General features: G+C 42.3%; 1 pseudogene across 1 annotated transcript; it reads right to left on the reverse strand.

The window, feature by feature from the left end:
• Positions 1 to 7,375: 7,375 nt before the first annotated feature.
• LOC147905024 (putative 3-hydroxyisobutyrate dehydrogenase-like 1, mitochondrial pseudogene) lies at positions 7,376 to 8,939 on the reverse strand (annotated as a pseudogene). Its single transcript, XR_015542587.1, has 2 exons — positions 7,785 to 8,939; positions 7,376 to 7,650 (listed from the first exon to the last, which is right to left on the reverse strand). The product of XR_015542587.1 is annotated as a putative 3-hydroxyisobutyrate dehydrogenase-like 1, mitochondrial pseudogene (transcript).
• Between the last annotated feature and the right edge of the window lie 747 nt (positions 8,940 to 9,686).

The raw sequence follows: 9,686 nt of genomic DNA on the forward strand, positions 1-9,686 counted from the left end.
ATGAAGAGAGTGCTCATGACATGTATCTCAAGTCAATTAGGTTCCAAGATAGATTAGCTTAGACTTATAAATAGAATCTTGAGTGAATGTGCATTTTCTCTATTCAACAATACATGATAGGCCTCTTATATAAAGAGTGCCCTTAGAATAGTCAACACTTTTGGGATCCTCTGATCCACATCTCTCCTTGTGGATATCCTTGATCCACATCCTCACATCATGTAGTCCACATCCTAGGGTGGCTACTTTAATACATTCCTTATCACATACCTTTTCCTCTAATTCATGTGCTCATGGCACCATATCTCAACACCTTCCCTTGGTAACATGATCCATTGGCTACCGCAAGGTGGTCAGATGTGAGTTTACATTCCATCACCTCCCCTTAGTGCATACATTGCTACTTAAGGTGGTTAAATGTGGGTATTATAAAACCAAATCCTCCCCTAGGTGCTTACATGGCTTCTCTCAGGTGGTCAGGTTTGATTTACAAACGTGGGCTAAAGATGGCAAGGTTATTGCTTCTCAATGCTTGATGTCAATGGCGTTCTCTTTCTTGCTTGACGTAGCTTGATGCATGATGCTTTGTTCTTCTTGTTCTTTTAATGCTTTATGTGTGGATGCCATGTTCTTTGAAGGGGTCTTTGCAACTCACTAGACACGTGTGGCACATGCGGCTTGCGTGCGAAAGCACACAAAGCGTTTAACAAGCAACCAGTTCATAAAATGGTCTCATAGAATGTATTAATCACTTGAAAACTTATAGCAGTGCTAGGAGCTATAGGCAAGGAGCCATATACAAGGGCTGGAAATTCATGCTAAGATTTTGCCAAAATTGGCTGGAAAGAGATCTTTTTATTGCCAACACCGTCATAGGTTTGTCAATATTTATGCCAAATTGACTCACTTCTAGAATCATGGTCAATTCTAAACAAGCTTCCTATATCTGAAGTGAGGTCTCATGGAATTATGCCAAGCATGGTCTTAGGGAGAAGTGTTGGACTTGCTCAAGCAAATGCAAGTAGAGCATCTCTCTATAACTGATATTGAATTAGTTTGCAGCTTGAAACCCTGGGGCAGAATAGAGCTGTAAACATGGGTTGAGGAGATGCACTCTCACATTGCAAAAAAATGGTAGGAAAACAATCCTTTTACTGGTATCACCTTGGTGGATATGTATGATAAATCTGACTCGCTTATGGAAGTATGGGTGTTAATGGGGTTAAACACTCTGACTTTGTATTCGATTGGAATGGGTTGCAATGCAAGGATTGATCCTCACTTCATGATCTTCTCTCAAAGTCAATCTTAACAAATAGTCAAGCGAGAAATCGAGAGAGAGAGAGAGAGAGAGAGAGAGAGAGAGAGAGAGAGAAGATAAGCCAGTAAAATTGTAAATACTCATATTATAATTTAGATCCAAATTTGGATTACAAGATTTGAACATTTGTCAATACAAAGATCCATTCTTTTTTGGCACTCCATGCAGAGATCATTCCAAAACTATCAGATCAGGAGTACTTGTGTTGGTTCATTTCATATCCCTTCATATCTTACATTGCTAACCCATATCCGGGTAGATACTATATTGGGTTAACACTTGGCACATCCCAGTGTTGGTCGAAAATTTTGGGACAAAATTTTTGACCGGAGCCAACTAGATCCTGATCAAATTAGTCCACACTTCATGCTCGGAATTGTAATTTACTACCTTCCTGGTGCTACATCTCACTAGTCCAGGACTATACGACTTACTACCCATAAAGCTTGTGCAGTACCAAGGTACAAGTAGTCTCAATACATAGCTGCTATCAACTATACCCCCGAGTATTAATGCAGAACAAAATTGTTCTAGGTATCTCAAAACCGATATCCAAGCAAAAGGAAACTAATCAACTTACACATATTTCCCCTCTCCTCTCCCCTCCATCGCTTTCTCCCCACTCCGAGATGGGCTGAACTCCATGGCCTAGCCCAGGGGGTTAGACCTCAGCTTGGAGCTCTCTACAAATCGACCTCACTCAGTTTGATCTCTAGGAAGCTTCTCTTTGGTCGTCATTCTGCTCCAAGTTGAAGTTTCTACTGTTGTAGACTCGTTTTTACACAGTCAAAGAATCGATCATAACTTTAGGAGGCTTCTCTCTGGTTGTCGTTCTACTCCAGGTCGAAGTTTCTACTGATGTAGATTGGTTTCTACACGGTCAAAGAATCGACCATAACTTTTAGAGGCTTGTTCAAATTACTTCAATGTAAATGGAAAGTTTATTCTTTGGAAGATAAGCTATATTTTTCTCTTTTGGGACAAAGTTGAAGTTTACCAAACAACTTTTTCATAATGGAAGGCTCTTATGAAGAGAATCATGAGAAAATTAGAAAAGCTTTACCAAAAGTTGAATGGAAAGACCTAGAGTTCAATATTGAAAAAGCAGGAGCGCATGCAATCCTTACGTTCGAGTCAAAAGATGAAAGAACTTAGATTATCAGACAATCGAATAAGCTAAAAGGATAAAGTGTGTGGATGGTAGAGGAACTCACAAAAGTTCAGCTAAAGACTAAGACCTCGGAGCTTGCAAAGGTAAAGGCGGCCAAAAAAGAAGGAAAATGAGCTGTCTTTCAAGATGTCAAGGCTTCGATTAGACACTTGAAAATCAAGATCAAAGATTGAGGCCTCAATCTATAACTGATGTATGATTTGCTTTTCTGTTTGTCTCAGCTTCCTTTTGTTCATGTTTAGTAGTTGAACAAGTTGTATATTCTAGAAGTAATATAAAACCCTATTTTTTTAAATGCAAAAATTCATCAGTAATGAGGTGCAAGAAAAGAAATTGACTCTCCCCCTTTTACCACAACCTATTGAGGATCTAGACATCCTCTTATCACCTATGTGGGAGCCATCACAATCTTCTCCTCATACCACATTGCCCAATGAGAATGTCCTAGAAGAACCGTCTATGAGGAGGTAAAACATGAGGAATTACCCCATGAGATGCTACAGCTCGATGCATAGTTGCAACCAATAGATCTCTATCAATAGTAGCAATAAGATTGAGAGGCTACATTGGTACCCGCCACATTCATCAACATCATGCTAGTAAATGAGCCATAAGGGCATCTAGTGCAAGATCAAACACATGACTACTGTACCCCATGTTAGACCTACCAATGGAGCAACCCCTTGCCAATACTACAGGGTCATCAGGATGGATACATGGGCACCAGTTGTATTTTTCCAAACCTCATCACTGTTTACCATCCTCCATCATCAAGCCAACCAGATGCTTCAAATGTCAGAACTATTCACTAGCTTGGCCAAGGAGGAGCATGCCTGACAATTGGAAAGAAAAGCTGTAGTAGGCATCCAAGACCAATTCCACAGAATCGCAATAGAGGCCACAACACTTTGGGTCCAAACAACTGAGAAAGGGGTTGAAGAAGTGCGCATGAATCAAGCTTTCCAAGCTCATGAGAAAATAGTGTGAGATATGACTTCCAACCTCCACCAGTACCAAATATAAGTGACAACAGCAATTCATGCTATGAAAATTCTACAAACATCTTATGACCACTTGACCTCATCACATGCTCAACAAGCAAAGGAACTTGTACAACTCAGCTCACTTTAATCCAAAAAGAAGCACTCTAGGATTGCCAAGAAAAGCTTGTAGAGATGCAACAAGATTTGGCAACACACACTTTTAGCATTGAGGAGCTTACAAGGGAATGCCAACTACTGAAAGACCAACTTGCCACCAGTACAAAGGCCACCACTGCTCAAGCTCAAGTCTTGGACCAATGGTCAAATACCAATGAAGCCATGAACAGGACACCTTGTAGATAAAAAATCTTAAGGATGCATATACACCCATCTACCCTAAGTATAAAGAAAAGTCTGATGAGCTTCACTCCACAAGGTAACCATCTCAAATCTTGAACTCCAATTGCTAGTGCAAAATAATGAGGCAATGTATGACATCACAAATGAAGTCCCACTATAGTGCATGACCGTGGTGTACCAAGAGCTTGTCGTTGCTCTAGAAGTTGAAGATCATCTAAGAGCATGAGCACTCATCCAATGGAAACAAATCCAGCTCAAGATCATATCTGCTCATCCAGCAATAAAATGGGAATGTTTCATAGGGGTAAAAACTCTGCGCAAAATTTTCCAAGACTTGTCAAAAGATGAAAAAAATATATTTTGCCTGTCCTTTACTACCCTTAGGATGGATGCTTTCATAGCATATGTATGCCTCGTGGGTAGTCCTCCCCTCAGGGTCATTGGTGGTTTGCTGCAATTGCTACAAAAGCTGCCATTCTTATCTATAGGGCATGATAGTTCAAACATCCCACCCTTGCAGCCAGCTGATGATCCCATCTCACAAAAAAAAGAAGTGTTGGAGGATGACATGTCCTACCTCACACCCAACTTGGCATATTTAATCACTCTCTACGCCGATCTAATAACATCACTTTCCCTTGTTGCTCTCTCTCTCTTAACCTTCCCCAGTCCCTTTTCCTCTCTTAAAGTTTGCTCATGCCTCTCACCACTTCCAACTCACCCAACAATTGCAAACTTAGCAGCCCCTCACTCCTAGCTTCTTCCCTACCCTTGCTAATCCTACCCCCAAAGATTACTAAGTACTCAATCCATTTTCCTAGTTCTTCCCCCCCTCCCCTGAGATACCCCTCCCTCAATTAACACTCTTCCATATTATTCCCCCATGTCCCCAGATTCTCTCCATGCACTGCCATTACCTCTACCACTACTGGAGATCCATCAGTAGAAATGGACCTAATCTTTGATTTTGAATATCAAGATCTAGATAATCCGAATTGCACTCCCATGCCAGATTCCAATGACGGGTATGATTTTGATGTAATACCACTTCCAAGTAGCCCCATCAAGGATTTCTGGAACAAATATGTGGATATGAAAACTCAAGGCGAATGGACCCTGAACAACTTTCTATCCAACCTTCATCAACATCATGTTACTAAGACTTGGATTTGCAAGTTGGATCCCCAACCTGACTGGTGCCGCCCCAAGCTCTTTGATGTAAAATTCTTGAATGAATACCTCAGTGCACCTCCACGCCTTAGAAACCATCCCAAGTTCTATGCAGTTCCACAACGGCATAGATGGGAGGCCAACATACACACTTTGGGTGAGGATTGCACCGTAAATTGGCCAATGATTGAGCCATATTGAGAACATAATGATGAAAGCTCCCTTAAGATTTGAGATGTGAGGAGGGACATCCCTCCATCATTCTTCTTCCATTTTCTATTAATAGTGAAGCCTCTTGATACGGTTCAAGGTTCAAAAGGAGTTGCAGGGTTCATAAGGAAGTTCAAGGTTAGAAGGGGGATCCAGGGTTTAGAATAGAGTCCATGGTGTAGAACTTGTATTTCTCATAGATCATGGAGGTCAATGGTTGATGAACCAATCTAAGAGGGTAAGGGCTTAGGGGAAGCATAGGAGTGGGGAAGAAAAAAGGTGTAAGATGATAGGAATGGGGGAGAGAGAGGAGAGAGAAGGAGGAGAGGGAGAGGAGAGGAGGAGTTGCAAGGTTGGAGGAGAAGGGAGAAGGAGGCAAGGATAAGACACGTTTTTGGACATGGAGTGCAAGGGAACATGGACACTTGGAGAAAATTACATACAACACCAAAATATAACTAAAACAATGTCCCAAACATTGTGGGCTTCATTCCATTATGGGATCTTTATACAAGTTCAAGAGCTTCTCTCTCTGCATGTAGAGCTTCTCTCTTAATTGTAAGACCTTCTCTCTTTACATGTGGAACTTGTATCTAGGATGTGCATATAGAAGCTATATGAACTCAAACAATGTTCCAAACATTGTGGGCTTCATTCCATTATGGGATCTTTATACAAGTTCAAGAGCTGCTCTCTCTGCATGTAGAGCTTCTCTCTGAATTGTAAGACCTTCTCTCTCTACATGTGGAACTTGTATCTAGGATGTGCATATAGAAGCTACATGTAGGAGTTGCACGTCGGACATGCATGTAGGAGCTACACGTAGGACTTGCATGTAGAACATGCATGTAAGAATCATATGTAGAACTTGCATGTAGAGCTTACATGTAGAACTTCATAAGAGAGATTATTCCTAGCCTTATGCAAGTACAAGTAGAGCTTTGTTGCTACTCCACACACACATTATGTGCTATTTGAATGGATGCTGACATAGAGTTAACATACCTTGGATCCATTTTATTACCCATGCTCGGGTTATGGCCTATTGTGACTCATGGAGTTGGGATGCCATGCGTGTGACCCAGTGGCCATGAAACTTATGGCATGCCAGTCGATCATGCTGTAATGCCTTTACACCATCCAATTTCTACTTTGTTTTAAGAAGCTTGTATCCACAATTTGTTCAAAAAGTGATATGGGGCGTGCTAAGAAGATGACTCTTTAATAGTGCTACTTGTAGTTTAAGCATCGATCCGTCCATTGGGATTGAAATTGAGTGTGGAAAAATGGCGATCGATGTGGCTGGGGACCTCCAGAATGTATTCCAAGGTTTTGCAAAAGATGACACTTTGGCGGAGGATGTGGTCAATGTTGCCTCGCATTACTACCTCATGCTATTGAAGTTCTCGAATCAGTATGCCTTGGATGTTCCATTCTACTGATAACAATGACATGCACCATACTCAAATAGGTGTGAAGAAGATTCCAACGCACCTCATCAATTATATTATCAAGGAGCACCTATGTGAGCTACTTAATGCAAGTAGTTCCTCCTCAGTTTTGCAGTTGATGCTAGAGTTGTCAAAAACCAATCTATGCCATTAACCAATTCTTTGGCCATGCCAAGAATAACAGGTGAGCCTGTGACAATTCTCAGTTTGGCAGTTGAGGCTAAATTTGTCAAAAACCAATCCATGAAAGTAACCAAAGCCACACGAACATGCTGACACCCCATGTTGGCAAAGGAAGTATCATACGGTGACAGCAAACAAACACATAACGGCAGTACACATGAGGTGAAAAAAGAAAGGGGTATATATATAACTTTTAAGACTAGAATATAACCAATCATACAAATTCAGATTTTTGTTGTTCTAAAGTCCAAAATTCTACAATGATTGAGAATTTCTAGCTAAAACATCTACACCTTAAAGATAAAAGGCACAAGATTAGAGCTGTACTTTTGCATACAAAAAGAAGATGATCAAGCTGGAGATACATCCTCAAAGCTGGTGCTCGTAGAGCATTATAATTGGCAAGGAATAAGAATTACACAGTTACAGCAAATAAACAAATAACTGTATGCACAAGTTGGCTCATCATCGCAAGAAGAAAGCAAAAATATTTACAGATTAAAAAATAGTAATGATAAAAGCACAAGATTACAGCTGTAGTTTGGTTAAAAGAAGATGATCAAGTTCACGTACTGCCAAGACAAAATTGTACTAGGCTATGGAAGTCAAATTTCAAGGAATAGGGAAAATGGAACTCTGCTGTGAACGACAACTATTGGAAGAAACCAAAATTTCCTCATCTCTTAGCACCCGAGAGAGAGGAAAACAGAAAACCAGTCCATAGTGCGTTCTCTGCAGTAAGCAGCCATCGCTTAATTCTTAGTAAAGTGTGTTTTGTTGCATGTGATGTCCAACGAGCCACTGCAGCATTGGAGCTCAAATCAGCGTTCACATACTTCTCAACAGGACCACATCTTAACAAAACAAAGATAAGCATCTTCATTTCGACACTCTGGCACAAAGTAAACTATTGTAAGGAATGGGTTGCCAAGCACCGTATAGAAATGTCTTGTTGATGAGCGAATTGTTGCCATGCTCGTCGTTTATGGTTTTTCCGAACCTGCTAGGTTATTGAGCCTCTGAAGAGACAAGAATACTGCTTGAGCTCCAAGCTGACCGTCTCCATGCGCTAAGAGGGACACGTACAACTGCTGTGTCAACGCCAACCCTGGGAGAGACGAACCCATTGCCTGACTCTCTCTGAGAGCAGTTCCAAGATCCTTTACCATATTCTCGGCGAAGCCTCCGGGTGTAAAATCACCATCTATAAGTTTCGGGCCGAACAGTTCCATAATCCTGGATCCTGCCGCTCCACCTGATACTGCCTTCAAAAAGAGAGTGGGATCGAGGCCAGCCTGCTTAGCATAGATCAGACCTTCCGACAATCCGGTGAAATTCGCAGCGACGCTGATCTGATTTGCCAGTTTGCAAGCCTGCCCAGCTCCTGCAGGTCCTAAGTAGGTCACTTTTCCCATGCACTTGAACAGAGAATCCAGCTTCTCAACGGTCTCTTCCTTGCCTCCTGCCATGAAGGAAAGGGTTCCCTCTCTGGCTCCCACATCGCCCCCAGAAACCGGCGCATCCACAGATTCAATTCCTTGAGACAAAGCAAGATCGAAGATTTCTCGAGCCAGGGAAGGCTCACTACTGGTGGTATCTACGATGAAAGTACCTGGACGAAGGCCTGCAAGCACTCCGCTACTGCCCAAGATCACCTGACGGACGTCCCGAGCGTTGGTAAGCATGGTGAAGACGACATCGCTGCGCTGAGCAACAGCAAAGGGGGAATCGGCAAAGGAAGCACCGCGGTCGCAGAGAGGCTGGGCTTTGCTGGGGGTGCGGTTGTAGACGGTAATGGGGAAGCCAGCTAGTTGGAGGTGGAGGCACATGGGGAGGCCCATGAGGCCTGTGCCGATCCAGCCAACGCGAAGGCTGCGAGCTACTGAGGAAGCCATAGCTTGAGAAGAGGAAATTGGGATTGAGTCCATGGACATTTTTCAGTGTCTCTGTGAGCTGAAGATCGCCATAGCCAGAGCTCCGAAAAGCTTCAAATGTGACAAATGCTCAACGAAGAAGAAAACATGAGGACCAAAAGGCACCTCGCACGTGGCACCTTCGTGCGAGATTTCCTAAGAGTGTGGTCACATTGTGAGAAAACATGCAAAACAGAATCCTCATGAGTCCTCAGTGTGGGCTTGCCTGCCCAAGTTTGCACGCTCCGTTCAATTAAGCAAGTTAATTTGATGTGTAAACAAAACAACAGCACACTTGAAGTTTTTGGCTGGCTAGAGTTCAGGCACACCTCGACGGTGTGTACCCTAATTCCATAGCACCTCTAGAAAGTGCTACTCGGTAGCAAACATGAGCAATGAAGCATTTGAGAGTGAATGGAGGGCCCCCATCTCGATGAACAACTCCCACCAATGACCATCTATAAAGATGTTGAGTTCTCTATTAAGACATCATTTCTCTAATAGGAATGTAACTTCCCAATAGAACCCGTGGATAACATCATTCCCCTTTGCTCAAATGCATTGCCATCTTGGCAATGCAAATTGTCCTGACTAATTCTACTACACTTGCAATACGAAAAGGCCCTCATCTCATCCCCAATTAGAGTAGCCAATTGAGAAGGGGGCCTTTTCATTGCCACTGTAGCAGAATTAGGCACATTGGTATGTGCACCCAATAGTACTCATTGGCATACAATTACACTAGCTTGTGTCCCTTCGCTTAACAAAGCATATTCATTGACTCACTCAACAAAACTACTCCATTATGTTGTGCAACAACAATTGCTCAACCTCTCTAATGAGCCAACCTACGATGGTGATCATATAACCAATTGTTCATGCAATGTCAATTTGACAAGCCTAAGCTCCATCACCAATTGTACC

The sequence above is a fragment of the Dipteris shenzhenensis genome, chromosome 2 (assembly GCF_047967505.1).
Source record: "Dipteris shenzhenensis isolate YYH24624 ecotype China chromosome 2, Dip_SZ_1.0, whole genome shotgun sequence".
NCBI classification, from domain to species: Eukaryota; Viridiplantae; Streptophyta; class Polypodiopsida; order Gleicheniales; family Dipteridaceae; genus Dipteris; species Dipteris shenzhenensis.